Source organism: Chiloscyllium punctatum, chromosome 33, assembly GCF_047496795.1.
Source record: "Chiloscyllium punctatum isolate Juve2018m chromosome 33, sChiPun1.3, whole genome shotgun sequence".
Classification (NCBI taxonomy): domain Eukaryota; kingdom Metazoa; phylum Chordata; class Chondrichthyes; order Orectolobiformes; family Hemiscylliidae; genus Chiloscyllium; species Chiloscyllium punctatum.
Genome location: NC_092771.1, coordinates 36,974,456 through 36,992,340, shown reverse-complemented (window position 1 = coordinate 36,992,340; position 17,885 = coordinate 36,974,456). Strand labels below are relative to the sequence as shown.

The 17,885-nt window shown below is 44.1% G+C and overlaps 1 long non-coding RNA gene across 1 annotated transcript; it reads left to right on the top strand.

Annotated features, from left to right (window-relative positions):
- The first annotated feature begins 5,222 nt into the window (after nt 1-5,222).
- LOC140458601 (uncharacterized) lies at nt 5,223-17,418 on the top strand. The gene is made up of 4 exons (XR_011953600.1): nt 5,223-5,386; nt 9,312-9,399; nt 10,848-10,973; nt 17,222-17,418. It is a non-coding gene; the product is annotated as an uncharacterized lncRNA (long non-coding RNA).
- The last annotated feature ends 467 nt before the right edge of the window (nt 17,419-17,885 follow it).

Here is a 17,885-nt window from a genome sequence, read left to right as displayed (position 1 = left end):
AAAAATACTCAGTGAAGTTTGTGAGAGACGACCTGCCCTTGACGAAACCATATTGACGATCTGAAATCATATTGTTGTTTGCCAGATGATTACAAATAGTGTCTCTTATAATCCTTTCCAAAACCTTTCCTACAACAGAAGTAAGGCTCACTGGTGTATAATTACCTGGGTCATCTCTACTGCCCTTCTTGATCAAGGGCATAACATTTGCAATCATCCAGTCCCCTGGTACTGAACCTGTAGGCAATGAGGACTCAATATCAAAGCCGAAGTATTTGCTATCTTCTCCCTAGCTTCCCAGAAAATCCACGGATAAATCCCATCCAGCACAGGGGAATTGTCTACATTCAATCCTTCTAGAATTGATAACACCTGTTCGTAACTAACCTCGATCTTTTCTAGTCTAACATCTTCTTCCTCATTATTGTCTGCAATATTCTCATTTTCCTGAGTGAAAAACAATGAGAAATATTCGTTTAGCACCTCTCCAATTTCCACAGTGTCCACACTCAACTTCCCACTTCTGTCCTTGATTGGCCCTATTCCTACCCTATCCTTTATTCCTCACATACCTATAGAAAGCTTTAGGGCTCTCCTTTACTCTACTCGCTAAAGACTGCTCGTGTCCTCTCTTTGCTCTTCTTAACTCTCTTTAAATCCTTCCTAGCTGATCTGTAAGTCTCCATCGCCTCATCTGTACCATTTGCCTCATCAACACATAAGCCTCCTACTTCTTCTTAACAAGAGATGCAATTTCTGTGGTAAACCACAGTTCCCTTCCCTTATCACTTCCTCCCTGCCTGACAGGGACATACCTATCAAGGACACGCAATATCTGTTCCTTAAACCAGCTCCACATTTCCATTGTCTCCATCCACTGCATTTTGCTACGCCATTCTATGCATCCTAATTCTTGCTGAATTGCATTATAATTGCCACTGCCCCATCGATAATTCTTCACCTGTGGCATGTACCTATCACTTTCCATCGCTAAACTAAACATAACTGAATTATGATCACTCTCTCAAAAGTGCTCACCTACACCTAAATCAAACACCTAGTCCGGTTCATTACCAAGCACCAGATCCAGCGTGGCCTCCCCTCTTGTCGGGCCTTTGACATTCTGTGTCAGGAAACCCTCCTGTAGACATTGGACAAAAACTGATCCATCCGATATACTTGACTTATAGCATTTTCAGTCAATGTTTGGGAACTTAAAGTCCCCCATAATGACCACCATGTTACTTTCACTCCTACACAGAGTAATTTTTCTAATCCTCTCTTCCGCCTCCCTGGAACTCTGTGGCGGCCTATAAAAAATCCAAGCAATGTGACCTCCCCTCTCCTGTTTCTAACCTCAGCCCACACTACGTCAGTAGAGAAGTCCTCATCAAAAGTTCCCTCAGCCACCGTTATACTATCCTTGACTAATATGACATGCATGGGCCCATTGCGGTGCTTCAAACTCCATGAAGCAGCCATACTCTCTATGACAGACAGACTCAGTCCAGAACCTCCTCTGTCCTTAAGACCTTATGCACTGCCTGCACTCCTCGTTTTCCCCTTTGCACATTCCCTTTCCAACCCACCCCACCTGCATCACTCCACATTTAGAGCTGTCAAGGACAGAAGTCTGTGGAATGCCCTCCCTAAACTTCTCTATCCTCCGTTAAGATGTATTTTAAAATCATTCTCTTTAATCGATGTTTTGATCATCCATGAAGCACCTTAGGAGATTTGCTATTGCGAAAGATTCCATACAATGCAAGCAGTTGTTTTTATTGCCATACATTAGGAGAACCAGGAATGATGCTTTCAAAATGTTAACAAGAAAGTCACTGATAGGTGCAGTGTGTAGGCCAAATAATAACGTCACGTTGGAATGGGCAATAGACAAAAAATAACTCAAGCCTGTCAAAATGGCATGTCTATTACTATGGGTGATTTGAATCTACATGTAGATTGGTCAAACCAGCTCAGTCAGGGTAGCCGTGAAAAGTTCATCAAGTGTATCCATGATAGTTTTTTTGAACAGTATGAAAAGGAACTGACAAGGAGCAAACTATCCAAGATCTGGCCCCCCGTGCAATGAGACAGGAATAATTAATGACCTCAGAGTTAGGGATCATCTTGGAAGAAGTGATCACTCTAACGTTGAAGTTAGAACACATATGGAGAGTATAAAGATAAAATCTAATACCTTGGTCCTGTGCTTGAACATGGGGAACTAAAATAGAATGAGGGAGAACCTGGATAAAGTAGACTGGAAACAAAGATTTTATGGTGGGACAGTTAATGAGCAGTGAAAGATTTTCAAAGACATTTTAGGAAATGTTCAGCAAACGCATATTCCAGTGAAAAGGAAGGACTGTAAGAAAAGGTGGCGGACAAAAGATAGGGAATTCTACACCAGTTAGTTTATTCTCTGTAGTTGGAAAGATGCTTTGGTCTATTATCAAGGAAACAATAGCAGGGAATCTCGATAGAAATTGTCCCATTGGGCACACAGAGCATGGATTCATGAAGGGCAGGTCATGCTTGACAAATCATTTGGAATTCTAAGAAGACATTTCGAGCAAGGTGGACAACGGGGACCCAGTGGATGCGGTGTGTCTGGATTTCCAAAAGGCCTTCAACAAGGTGCCACGCAAGTGGCTGTTGCATTATATAAGGGTGCATGGGATAGACTATCAGCATGGATAGAAGATTGGTTGACTAACAGGAAGCAAAGAATGGGGATAAATAAGCCTTATTCTGGCTGGCAATCAGTAACTAGTAGCGTGCCTCTAGGATCAGTGTTGGGACTGCAATTATTTAGAATTGATACAGATGATTTGGAGTTGGGGACCACATGTAGGGTGTCAAAGTTTGCATATGACACTAAGATGAATAGCAGAACAAAGTGTGCAGAGGACTGGGAAACTTTGCAGAGGAACAGAGGTGCATTGAGTGAGTGGGCAATGGTTTGGCAAGTGGAATATTATGTACATAAATGTAAAGTCATATCTTTGGTTGGAGTAATATTAGTAAAAAGACTATTACTTAAATTTTTAAAAAATGCATTATTTGCTATGCAGAGGCACCTGAACATCCTTCTGTATGAGGGTTGGTCACCAGGTACAACAATAAATTCAGAAGACTGAAGGGATTGTGTTTAAAAGCAGAGGTGGGCTATAGTGGGTGCTGGTGACCCCACACCTGGAGTACTGCATGCAGTTTTTATCTCCTTTCTTGCTCAAGAATGTACTGGCACTAGAAGGGGTGCAGAGGAGGTTAACTATGTTGACTCCGGAGGTGAGGGGTTTGGCTTAACAGAGACTGAGTAGATTGGGATTATATTCATTGGAATGCAGAAGAATGGAAAGATATAAAATAATGAATGGAATGGATAAAATAGAAGTAGAGAGGATGTTTCCACTGGCAGACGAAGCTAGGACAAGAGGGCATCGCCTCAAGATTAGAGGCAGAAAATTTAGGACTGAATTGAGAAGGAACTTATTGACCTCTATGGAATGCATTGCCCAGGGAAGTAGTTGATGCTCGTTCAGTAAACGTTTTTAAAGCTGAGTTAGTTTTTTTTTTAAAAAAGAAATAATTAATTAAGGAATACGGTAACAACGTGGGTAAATGGTTCTGCACCCACAAAATAATCAGCCATGATCTTATTGAATGGTAGAGCAGGCTCGAAGGGCAGGACGGCCTTCTCCTTTTCCCAGATCTCAGGTTCTTATATTATGCATGCCTCCATGACTCGTGACTTGGAGGTGCTGGTGTTGGATTAGGATGGACAAAATTAAAATTCACAGAACACCAGGTTATTGTCCAACAGGTTTATTTGGAAGCACTACTTTGCCGGTCCTTCATCAGGTGGTTGTGTGATTTTTAACTTTGTCCCTCACTCTTGTAACTGAGAAACAGCAACAAAAGCCATGAAGCAGTGCGCAAGCTCCAGCCAACAGTTGGTATTGTGGACAATGAAGAAGGTTATCTCACAATACAATGGGATATTGATCAGATGGGTTAGTGGGCTGAGGACAGGATAGGATTCACTTTAGATAGATTAGGTTAGGATATCTGGTTGTCATAGACAGGTTGGACCGAAGAAGTGATTGGTCCGCCGCTGACATCAATGTCGAGGAAGGGGAGGAGCTGGAGTACCTGGCGGGGCAGTTGGACCTCCGGCCAATCAGTGAATGAGGGGGGACTAGACTTTCTTGGGGCGCGGATGTTCGGAGTGTGTGTGAGCGGAGTGCTGTCGGTAAGGAAAGAAATAAACAGCAGGAAGCGGGAGGGAAATGGTGTTGGTCTGAGACGTTTTACAAACATTTGGTACACATCGGAAAATACAAATTTGAAACTTTTGCAGCAAACGGGAAAATGCCTCGTTGAGTAATCGGCCCGACTGAGCGCCGCCATCTTTATTTGGAGAAATGATTCACTGGACACGTCAGCGGCCGCCAGCTTTGTAGGGGGCAAAGTTCAGCGGGATGTATGTGCAGCCTTCCCTGGTAAAAAGAGTCATAGGGCAGGATTTACACAGCATATTCAAACCCAGAGAAATGGATTATTTTCAGGATTTGTGTCGTCATTCATTTAAATGATTTGGATGTGAATAGAGGCCGTATATTTAGTAAATTTGCAGGTGACACCAAAATTGGAGGTATTGTGGACAATGAAGGAGGTTATTCCAGAGTACAGTGGGATATTGATCAGATCGGCCAATGGGCTAAGGAGTGGCAGATAGGATTTAATTTAGATAGATTAAGCTAGGATATCTGGTTGGCATAGGTTGGACCGAAAAAGCCTGTTTCTGTGCTAGGCATCTTTGATTGTGGGATCATAAAAGTGAACTCTGCTCTGGTTCACCTCTGGGTTCTCTGATGTCCACTTGTTCATCATCCAGCTTCCTCAGTCTCTCATGGGTGTATTTTTGCTCTGTATAGTATTTTACTATTATTTTCACAGCTGTTTTGTAAATGAATTGAAAAATGTAGAGCTGGAAAAACATAGCAGGCCAGGCAGCATCCGAGGAGCAGGAGAAGCGACGTTTTGGGCATAAACCCTTCTTCAGGAATGTAAATGAATTGTCCACTGCTGCCCGGCTCCTGACGATACGCTGTTCCATTATCCAGTTATTTTTTCCACAATATCTTTGACAGTCAAGAATTCTTTTGTCCAATAAGCGAGTGCATTTTCCTTCCATTTCTGACAGTCAAATTCTGCACCATTTTCATTCCCTGTGATTCATATTGCACTCCCTGAAACATCAACTGTGTATTTCTCCTTCCACAGAAACCAGTGATCAATGCCAAAGCCTTGTTGCCTGTGGAGAGGGTGATGTTTGACTTCCTTGTACTGCTGCAGTTTGTATGGTGAAGGTGGTTGGGTAAGAGACATTACAGATTATTCACTCAGCGATATTGAAGAGTAGAAGATATCTGTACAAATCATCATGGTTTTCATTTCACAAATATATTATTGCGAACTTTTGACATAAGGCTACAGATGGAGAATATTGTGTCCAGTGACTACAACCATTGCCAAATAAGCAGTTTTTCAAGAATGCCTTAAAGGAAGAAAGCAGATCTTAGTAGGGATTCCAGACCATGTTCCCTTGCAGTCGATAGAAACAGTCACACAATTGAACTCAAAATTTAACACATCATTTAGAGTCTGAACTAAAATGAGTTATTAAGATATGAAAGGGTGTGTGGTGCAGGGAGATAGGAATGATTACAGCCAGGAATTAATTCAAAGGTGCGAAAGTAAATTGTTGTTGCTTATAAATGGGAGTCTTTTGATTGATCGGCAGGTTTTGGTACAAGTGAGCACTTCGGCAGTAGAGTTTTCAATATTCTTGAGATTATCGGGAAGATGAATGTGGGATGCTGGTTTAGATAATGAAATCTAGAGTTAACAAAAGGAATGAATGAGAGTTTCAGCAAATGAGCTGAGACTGTGGTGAGGTCAGGTGATATCACTGAAGTCGAAATAGTGGTCTTGGAGGGGGGCTGGCCTGTCATCCTCACCTCATTCAGCTGTTTGTCCGTTTGTGAATCAAGTCTGTAACAAGCTCAGGAACTGAGTGGCCCAGGCAGAACCCAAACTGGGCACATCGCTGAGCATGTTATTGCTGAGCAGCTGCGTGACAGCACTGTTGATGACACCTTCCATCACTTCACTGCTGAGCGAGTGTGGACAGATGGAGGGCAATTGGCTGAGTTGGATCTGCCCTGTGTTTTTGTGTTGGAACATCCCTCAGCAATGTTCCACAAAGTCGGTAGGTGCCAGTGCTGGAGCAGTACTTGCCTTGGTGGGCAGCATTTTCTGGAGCACAGCCAACAGTATTATTGCCAGAACATTGGCATGGCCCATACCTTTACACTGCTTATCCATTTCTTGATCTGATTTGAAATGAGTTTTCAACCAAGTTGATCCATATCTGTGATGTCAGGGACCAATGTAGAATGCTCATCCACTTGGCACTGCTGGCTGAAAATCGGTGCTAATGCTGTCCTCTTATCTGTTGCATGAATGTGGGAGACCCCTCCATCAGTAAGGGTGGGGATATCTGTGATGCTTCCTCCAGTGAGTTGTTTAATTGTCAATCACTATTCTTGACTAGGTGTGGCAGAACTGCAGAACTCACATCTAATCTATTGGCTATGGGATCACTTAGTTCTATTTAGTGTTGCTTGTGCTGTTTGGCATGCAGGTTTGGTAGCTTCACCAGGTTGGCACCTCATTTTTAGGTATGCCTGCTACTGCTCCTGGCATGCCCTCCTGCATTCACCATTGAACCAGGGTTAATTCCCCAGGCTTGATGTTAATGGTTGAGTGGGGGATATGAGGCAATGAGATTTCAGATTGGGCTGGATTGCAGTTATGCTGCTGTTGTTGGCCCACAGTGAGACAGAAGTTGCAGGTTCAAGAGGGCTGATTTGTGGTTGTATTTGCTAGTGCATTGGTAGATGTAATGTGGTCCATCCAATTTCATTCCTTTGTTGAGACTGTGTAGTGATTAATACAATGAGTGATTTGAAGGGCCTACTGTCGGGTTTCTTTCCCTCAACGGCATTGTCAATAGCAGAAATACATCCCCAATGGTTCCATGGCAAACAGTAGACTCTTCATTCCAGTTATTTTTTTCTTGAATTCAGAGCCACCCTCTGCCGATTTGGGATTCAAACCTGAACTTCAGTTGTATATTTTAATATTCTTGATAAATGATAAATACGACAGGTTTGTTCACTTATTTTTAGAATCACTACCACAGGTTTTGTTTATTGTTTTGGAAATGAAAAGAATGTCCATTATCCTGTCTCCTCCATCCACCCTTCCAACAACAAGAGTGAGGAGCACTTGGGGTTTCTCTGTCCATAACATTGAGACAATCCGATCAGCTGCCTCTGCTTCTTTCCTCCCTCTCCACTAGCCCACCGAGCCACACTGCTTCACAAGGGTGCTCCTCATTTTAGTCCTAAACTTGCTTTTTCTAGAGTCTCTTGTCAAGCCTTATTAGAGGTCATCTTGACCATTTTCCCTTGTGATGGACATTCCAAATCTCTGTCTCATTCTCCCGCTTGTCACCGCTCTCTCCCCCCCACCCCCCCACACCCATTGCAATTCACAGATATTGTTCCATGATCTGTCTGTCTGCCTTTTCTGGATATGTCCTTCTCTCCCATTCGGCTAAAACCTAATATTTGACCTCACCATCAATGGAAAATCCTGCTCCATCTCCACTCTCCCTTTCCTTTCTGAGTTCATTGTATTTGGTGTCCCTCCAGGATCTATCCTTGGTCCGTCCTGTTTCTCACCTACATACTGCCAGGAGGTAACATCGCCCAAAAGCACTGTTAGGTTTCACATGTACACTGACAATGTCCAGCTCTCCCTCCCCATCATCCCTCTCCATTACTGCACTATTACTCAGTTATCAAACTGCTTACCACGCTTCGATTAGCTGCAATTCACTGCAATGAAACATTGTAATTGTTAAATCCATTGCCTTCAGTTGCTATTCCAAATTCATTTCCCTTACTGCTGTGTCCCTCCCTCTCACTGAGAAGTGTCTGAGGCAGAACTACATTCTTCACAATATTGCTTTCATATCTGACCCCAAGGTGACCTTCTGATCAGACATCTACACAATCACAAATACCAGTAATTCCAATCTCTTAAACGTTGCTTGTCTCCTTCTCACGCCAGCTCCATTGCTACTGAAACCCTAACCTGTGTCGGTGTTGCCTTTAATTTGACAAATCTGAAACAGACTCCTTGATTCCGCGACTGATCCAGAATCTGGTTCAAGACTCACCCGTAATGGGACACATGGTCTCCATATTTACCCTGTCAAACCTTGACAGAATCCTGTATGTTTCAAAGAGATTACCTTTCATTCTTCCAAAGTCCAGTGAGTAGATTCCCAACTTATTCAGCCATTGCTTACAGGATGATCCCTTCAAAACAGGGACCGTCCCAATGGATCTTCTCTGAAATGCCTCCAATAAACTGCTCCATTTCATTAACTAAAGTGACCAAATCTGTTCACGTTACTCCACATGTGGTCTCACTTGCCATTTGTTTAGTTGCCCTAAGGTATATACTCCACATTCTTATATTGCAAACTCTTTGAAATAAGGGACAGCATTCCATTCCCTTTCCTGATTCCATGTTGTAACTGTGTGCTAGCTTTCTATGTTTCCTGCTCATTTTCCCCCAGTCCCTTGCGGTGCAGCTTTTTACAGTTTATCCCAAGTTATACTCTATTTGCCAACTTGTTGCCCATGTTTCCTGTGAATATCTCTCTGTAAACTGTTTATAATCCTTTTGGAACATTCCTGTTATGCCTTTTCTAGGAGAATTCCCCCCTCATTATTCGAAACATGTACTGTGAGCACTGGGCAAAGGGAAGCATGTGCAGTTGCTATCTTTCAGGGATACTCTGTTTCATGACTGGTACGAGCTTGTTACCCATTGGTCAGAATGTAGACATCTTGCCCATCAAGGTGCATGAGCCTTTCACACCCCATGTCTTATTGTGGAGGCACAGCGGCAGCACGGAAGGAAAGAAAAGGAAGCAAATCCTGCTCTCCATATCTCACTGAATCTTGGGATATTCTGTCCCATGTTCAGTCACATGAAGTTCCAAGGTGGAAGCTCATAGAAACCCACATAGATTTGCCCTTGAAGTGCCTGCTGACCTCCACCAGGGGTAATGTGTACAGTCATCCTGGGCCAGGAGGAGGGGATTGTATGAGTTTCAAACTTGAACTGACAGTAACGGCTTTTATAAACTTGTATTACAGGCAGATATTCAGATGGTAATCTCAGTCATTGTAACGCCAAACTCTGACCGAATTACTCCATTCATCAGGACATGGATATTCATATTGTGTGAGAGTATTGTGTTCCAGATCAATACCATTTGCTGAATAAAAGTTCTCCTTTGAATCAAACCATCATCTCAATCGATCTTCCAAAATCTTCAAAATGTGTCCTGTAACCCTTGTATAATGAGCTGATGGGTGTAAGGTTTATTATTATAACGTGTAACTTTTGTAAACCGCTTTGTCACAGCTCCCCAAGTTTCCTTTGGTACAAGGAGAACAATCTCAGTTTTTTCCAAACCGCTGATTCCCCAATGTCTGTTTGCTCTCTATAAGGTACACATCAGGGTTGTGTTGGAACATTCTCCACTTCCCTCATCAGTGCACTCCCCCTCCCCAAAATATTAAAGAAAGTGAACATCCTCCAGGGTAAAGTACTGTACCCGAGTGGTTTCCCATCCACCGCCTTCAGCATTCCCTCTCCCAACCCTCGAGGCACCGTGGCTTCACTGTGTAACAGATCAAGTCAGCATTGTCCTACCCGACCATAGGACTGCTCTCTCATTAGAGAGAGATGTCTGGTAGTGGTTAACCTGAATATTATCACAGCGCAGGCAAGGGGAGAGGTTGAAAAGGAGAGTCCATTAATTGTGGATGGTTATTCTTGATGTGTATTAGCAACACATGTCACGTGAACAATTAATGTTAAAAAAGACCCACAAATTCTGCAACTAAAATCCCCCATTCCTTGAACCACCCTGGTAAATCTCCTGTGCCCTCTCTCAGGGACCCTGCCACCCTTCACAATGTGTGGGCGATCTGTGGTTCGCACAGACCCAGCTGCTCTGAACCCTGTGGGTGATAGCATAGAGCAACAGTTGCACTAAACCTCACTGTCTGGAAGAGAGCAAGAGACAGAAATCCCGAAGGCATTTAAAATCTATCTAGGAACACACTTGCAAGTCCAAGGCTGACAGGTCTATGGGCTCTGTGCTAGAAAATGGGATTAAAATGGTCAGCTGGGAGATTTCTTTACAGAATAAACCCAATGGACCACAAAACCGTTTTCCGTCCTGTAGATCACAGACGCGTAATATACTAATTTGACAAGCCACAATAGAAACCAGGTCAGAGAAGGTGATATTAGAATAGATGATACGTGATTGATTAATGTTTTTTGGAGGAAAATGTGACAGAGGTTAAGCGGGACATTGTGGAGCTCTGGGTGCAGGAATCTGAAATAAACATGGGTTATCCTGAAGGCTGGAATTAAAGAAAGGCACATCACATAGATTTGTGAAGGTGGACAAGATGAAAGATAGAGTGTGTTGAGACTGAAGGAGATTAGAGATTGGAGGATGTTGCACAGATTGAGATGTTTTTGATGCAAATACAGTGATAGTTCTGAGGCTAGAGAGGAATTATAGAGATAAGAATGAGTTGTTCGCTTTCCCAACAATACTTCTTTACTTATAATGATTGTTTCTCTGTCCTCACCTGCCATTGCCTCCATAGGCCTGCGACAATGAGACGACACAGACAGTATGTTCCTGTAAAGGCCAAAGCTGGGAGAGGTCGAGAATGCTGCATGACCTGAGAAATTGAGGCTCTGGTCAAGAAAATGAAGGGAGGATATGGCAGGTACAGACCCCACAGTGTTTGTGTGAATCCCTAGGGGACTATAAGGGCAGTAGAAGTATACTCGCGGGAAACCAGGAGGCAAAAAAGGGGACTTGAGATAGGTTTGGGAAAAAGGTTTAAGGAGAATCCAAAGATATTCTACAAATACACTAATGACAAAAGAATAACTAGGCAGAGAATAGCGACCCACAAAGATCAACAAGACTGTCTATGGAACAGCAGGAGGTGGGAGAGATTCTCTAAGTATTTCATGTCAGTTTTTACTGAAAGGGGATATGGAAGTTAGAGAAGTTGGAGAAATAAATAGTGATAACTTGGCAAGTGTACATATTACAGAAGAGGTGGTACTGGATATCTTAAAATGCATAAAGGTGGATAAATCCCTGGAATATGATCAGGTGTATCCCAGAACGTTGTGGGTAATTAGGGAAGCTTTTGATGGGCCTCTCGCTGCGATATTTGTATCATCGATCGCCACAGGTGAGGTGCTGGAAAATGGGTGCCATTATTTGAGAAAGGTGGTAAGGAAAAGTCAGGGAACTATAGAACGGTGAGCCTGAAGTCAGTGGCAGAGAAGTTGTTAGAAGGGATTCTCCGGGACAGGATTTACATGTCATTGGAAAAGCAAGAAATTATTAGGGAGAGTCAGCATGGCTTTTGCATTGAAATCATTAACTTGGACTTGAGAAAGATACAAGGTTTCACATAACACACTGGTTAGCAGGTTCAACACCATAGAATTCTGGCTGGAAGGTCAAAGAGTCATAGATGGACAGAACAGAAACAGAGACCTGTCGGTCCAACCAGTACATGCTGATCAGATATCCCAATGCAATCTAATCCGACCTGTCAGCACCCGGCCCATATCCTTCTTATTCATATACACATGAAGATGCCTTTTAAATGGTGCAATCGTAATGTCCTCCACCACTTCCACTGGCAGCTCATTCCATACACATACCACCCTCTGTGTGAAAACGTTGCCTCTCAAGTCTCTTTAAAGTCTTTCCCCTCATATCATAAACCTAGTGCTGGGATCCCCCACGCCGGGGAAAAGACTTTGTCTATTTAACCTATCCATGCACCTCATGTTTTTAAATACATAGATAAGATCACCTCTCAGCCTCTGACGCTGCAGGGAATACAGCCCCAGTTTATTCAACCTCTATTCAACGCCCAGCCTCGCTCAAATCCTCCAACCCTGGCAACGTTCTTGTAAATCTTTTCTGAACCCTTTCAAGTTTCACAACATCCTTCCAATAGGAGGGTGACTAGATTTGTACGCAACGTTCCAAAAGTGGCCTAACCAATCTCCTGTACAGCTACAACATGATCTCATAACTCCTGTACTCAATACATTGTCCGATAAAGGCAAGCATACCAAATGTCGCCTTCACTATCCTATCTATCTGCACCCCAAGGCCTCTTTATTCAGTAAGCCACCTCAGGACCTTACCATTAACTGTAGATGTCCTGCTAAGATTTGCTTTCCCAAAATGCCACTCCTCAGCCCATTCACCCATCTGATCAAGATCCCATTGTACTCTGAGGTCATCTTTTTCACTGTCCACTCCCCCTCCAGTTTTGGTGTCATCTCACGAAATATACCTCCTATGTTCACATCTAAGTCATTGATATAAATGATGAAAGGTAGTGGTTCCAGCATTGATCCTTGTAACACTCCACTAGTCTAAGGCCCCCAGACTGAAAAGCAACCCTCCATCAACACCCTCTGTCTTCTGCCTTTGAGCCAGTTCTGTATCCAAATGGTTAGATCTCCCTGTATGCCATGAGCTCTAACCTTGCTGAGCAGTCAGTGTCATCGTGCAGGATGCTTTTTGGACTGGAAGCCTGTGATGAGCAATATGCTGTCAGGCTGGGTACTGGGTCCACTGCTTTTTGCCATTTATATAAATGATTTCTATGTGAATATAGGAGCTATGGTTAGTAGGGTTACAATAGACACCAAAATTGGAGGTGCAATGGATAGCAAAGTTACCTGAAAGTACAATGAGACTCCGATCAAATGGGCTGAGGAGTGGCAGATGCAGTTTAATTTAGATATATGTGAGGTTCTGCATTTTGGAAAAGCAAATCAGGGTGGGACTTATACACTTAATGGGAAGGTCCTGGGGAGTGTTGCTGAACAAAGAGATCTTGGAGTGCAGGTTCATAGTTCCTTGAAAGTGGAATCATAGATAGGCAGGGTAGTGAAGAAAATGTTTGGTATACTTGCCTTTATTGGTCTGTGCATTGAGTACAGGTGTTGTGACGTCAGTTTGCGGCTGTACAGGACATTCATTCAGCCACTTCTGGAATTCTGCTTTCAGTCCTGGTCTCCCCGCTATTGGAATGATATTGTGAAACTTGAAAGGATTCAGAAAAGATGCAAAGATGTTACCAGGGTTGAGGGATTGAGCTATAGGGAGAGGCTGAATAGACTGAGGCTGTTTTCACTGGAGAATCGGATGCTGAGAGGTGACCATATAAGTTGATAAAATCATGAGGGGCATGGATAGGGTCAACAGCCAGGGTCTTATTCCTGTTTATGTGAGTCCAAAACTAGAAAGCACAGGTATGAGGGAAAAGATTGAAAAGGGATATGAGGGGCAAGGTTTCAAGCTGAACATAGTATGTGTATGGAATGAGCTGCCAGAGAAAGTGTGGAGGCCGGTACAGTTAGAACATTTAAAAGGCATCTCACTGGATATGTGATTGGGAAAGGTTTAGAAGGCTATGGGCCAAGGGCTGGCATATGAGACGAGATTAATTTAGGATATCTGGTCTGCATGGACAAGTTGAACTGAAGGGTCTGTTTCTGTGCTGTACATCTCTATGACACTAATAAATTAAAATTAAGATAGGTTTCTCTTTTATGGAGAGTTAGCAGAAGGTCAGAAAATTCTCCTTGGAGCTGAGAAGGTTAAGCAGTGATTTCGACCAGGAGTTGATTTGTTTCCAGGGTATTTCATTTACAGAGAGACAGAGTGAGAAATATTTAACGTCACAATTTTTAGTAACTATTTTCAGGTAACTGGCAGATAGTGCAAAGAAAAATGTGAAGATTATTTTACTCACTAAGTTCTGAGCATCTGGAACAGTTTGACCGACAGCTGGATGCAGATTCAGTAGTTATTGTCAAAACAAATTTGAAATTTAACATTTTTAAGGTAGGATTTGGAGGGCTATGCCCAAATGGGAGGTGAGTTGGGACTGACTGGCACCATGTCCAGAGGGAGAGTGTACAGCCCCATTGGACGGACTAGCCCCCCGCCCCTGTGCTCTGTCATACTGACCCATTCACTGTGAATGATGAAGCTCATCACAGGGTAAAGCCGAAGAGATGTACAGCATGAAAATAAACCCTTCGGTTAAACTGGTCCATGCTGACCAGATATCACAACCTAATCTATACCCATTTGCCAACACTTGGCACATATCACTCTACACCCTTCCTATTCATATACCCATCCAGATGCCAAATGTTTTAATTGTACCATCATCCTCCACTTCCCGACAGAAGATTCCATACACGCACCAACCTCAGTGAGGAAAAACAATTGCCCCTCAGATCCATTTTAAATTCTTCCCCTCTCATCTTAAACGTATGCCCTCTCATTCTGAACTCCCCCAAACCAGGGAAATGACCTTGTCTATTTATCCTACCCATGATCCTCATGATTTTATAAACCTCTGAGGTCACCCCTCAGCCTCTGATGCACCTGGGAGGATCCCACCACTCAGGTCACAATGTGGCATGGCTGATTGACACAGCTTCAGCCCAATAGGAGAGTTGGCATGATCCTCCAGCTAATGGGAGTGAATGAGGGGTGGGTCCAGCAGGCCAACACATGACCATCAGCTTTGCAGGCGCAGTGTCACTGTGAGGGGGGACTGAATGTGAAGGAGTGGGAGACACAGCAGATACTGGGAGAGAGATGGAGTTAGTGTGGACTGGGAAGGTTGATAAACACTGTTTCAGTCTGCTGGACCTGAATTAGATACTCTGGGTAAATTAGAACCAAAAGAACTTCGGATGCTGTAAATCACACACAACAACCAGAATGTACTGGAAAAGCTCAGCAGATCTGGCAGCATCTGTGAAAAGAAATCAGTTCGCATTTTCGATCCAGTGACACTTCCTCAGGAACTGATGTTAATGAGAAAAAAAGTCTGTTTTTATGCAGAAGGTAGGGGTTAAGGAGTAAATGATAAGTGGGGGTAGAGTCCAAAGAGAGAGATAAGAGCAGTTGGACAAAGGAGTGGATAACGATCTGATGCGGGGGGGAGGGTGAATAGCTGTTTATGGGGACTGTTAGTGGCTAACCATAGGTAATGTGTATTGGTAGGCTACGTAATAACAAGGTGCGAATGTGCTTGGAGTGGAGGGTGGGTTGGTGGGGACCGTGGATCTAACGTGGAAGTCACAGAAGGTATGTGAGGTAGGGGGCAAAGACACGAGGACGTGGGAGAGTTCAGGACCTAAAATTATTGAATTTGATGTTGAAGCCAGAGGGATGCAGGGTTCCCGAGCGGGAGATGAGGTGTTATTCTTCCAGTTTGTGTTAAAGTGTGGCTCTGGAAAAGCACAGCAGATCAGGCAGCATCCAAGGAGCAGGAGAATTGACGTATTGGGCATGTCAGCAGTTCATCAGAAATGTGGGTGGTGGAATACAGCTGAGAGATAAATAGGGAGGGGTGTTCGGGGTTGGGGGGAAGGGAGCTAGGGTGGCAATAGGTGGTTGTAGATGGAGGGTCGTGGTGAGAGGGTGGAATGAACAATTGGGAAGGAAGATGGGCAGGTGGGACTGTTCAAGAGGCCAGTGCCGAGTTGGAGGGTTGAATCTGAGATAAGTTGGGGGAGGGGGATGAGGAAACCTTGATGCTGTGTGGTTGAAAGTTCCCAAGGTGGAAGATGAGGTGTTCTTCCTCCAGGTGTCGGGTGGCTCGGATTTGGGATGGAGGACTTGCATGTCCTTGGCAGCGTGGTGGCAGAGGGGGTGGGGAGTAGCCAAAGTTGTCGGCCACAGGGCGGTGGGGTTGGTTGGTGCATGTGTCCCAGAAATGTTCCCTGAAATATTCCACACTTTGGCGTCCTGAGAGCAAGGGACACAATAGGTGAGTTGTTTGGGTGGGCAGGGAAATCTCTGCTGGATGTGGGAGGATCAAGTGGTGCCTTGGATGGAGGTGAGGGGAAGGTGTGGGCACTGGTTTTCCACCTCTTGCAGTGGCAAGCGAAGGTGCTTGGAGTGGAGGGTGGGTTGGTGGGGACCGTGGATGTAACGTGGAAGTCACAGAGGGTCTGATCTCTGTGGAATGCTGAAAGGGGTGGGGAGGGAAATATATCTCAGGTGGTTGGATCTGATGGTGGAAAGAGCAGAGGATGACGCGTTGTATATGGGTGGAAGGTGAGGATGGTGGGATTCCATTTTTGTTGCATTTGGAGGGGTGGGGTTCAAGGGCAGTGGTGTGGGAAGTGGAGGAGTTACACTATTTGGGAATTGTTGACCACATGTGAGGGGAAATTGCAGTCCTTGAAATAGGAAGCCAATTGGTATGTTCTGAAGTGTTCTTCCAGCTTGCATCCAGCTTCACTGGAACACTGCAGTAAGCATGAGACAGAGATGTTGGACAGGGAACAGTCTTGTGTGTTAAAGAGCAGGCAACTGGAAGCTCAGGGTCTTTTGTGCAGGCACAATGTAGATCATCAGCCACCATTTCCACCACCGCCACTGAGATGCTGGAAGGTTCCTGTCTCCTCCATTAACAGCCAACTGTGGGTGTGGAATTGTTGGGCCAAAGGGCCTGTTTCCTGAAGGGATTCTAATTTTCCCAGCTCTCATCGGTTCTGAGGAAGGGTCACTGGACCCGCGATAACCCATGGTGTGTGCAGGAGGCAGAAAGGGGAGAGTGGCAGCAGAAACCAGATGAAATGTATCAGTGTAGACTGGGAGGGTTTAGTTACACTCTGGGCAGGTAGTTAGTCTGAATTAGAAACTCTTGGTCCCACGTTTGCAGCAAAGGGGAAGATGGCTTGGGCCTCAGGCAGTGAGAGGTCCTGGGTTATAGCCACCATCTTTATTTGGGGCAAGGTACAGCAAGGAGCATGCACATGTCCTCTTCCTGGGTGGGGGCGGGGTGATTTGAAGAGGAGCATTTACAGATCCAACACATACCGAGAGAAGTGTTTGTCTTCACTATTCATCTTGCACTGACTGTAAGCTTTGTTTTGTGAATTCATTTTATAGGATATTAATTGAGAATAATTGAGACAGGGATCTCAATAAACAAGTTTCTACAGTCAACGGAGTCATCGGGATCTGAATATCATTGGCATTTAACTGTGGAACGAGAAAGGTTTGTCTGTTCTGTCTGTGGGAAAATATCTTCAATATTTTTGTCAAGCCAAAAGCAGAAAGATGTTCAAGTCCATGGTTGGATCACCCTTTGGGTATGTGTTCAATTCTTGGCCCTGCAGCTGTGGAAGGAGGTATTGGCCTGAGAGGGAGCACAGATTTATCCAAATTACACCTCGTTTTTTGCAGGAACTGTCAGATTTAGTCTCAATCATCCACTTTGTAATGTTAATCTGTAAAGTCCCTCCTTCCAATTCTCTGCAAATTTCTCGTGGATTCAAATTCCAGCACCATTTCAGGTGGAATGTTTCAGATTCTGACAACTGTCTGTTCATTCAGAAACTGCTGAAGTCCATTTTGACTCTGGGGTTACAAAGGGCTGAATTGAAAGATGCAATGCTGGTCCTGAACTCGCATTGAGGTGCATTGGAACAGTACAGTGTAGGTGTGAGCAGACAATGAAAATGACAGGGCTGCACTGACTGCTGCTTGGCTCAATGAGAGTGTTTTGGAGTTGGGTGTAAATAGTGAGGTGAGACAGGGAGAAGGTGAAGAT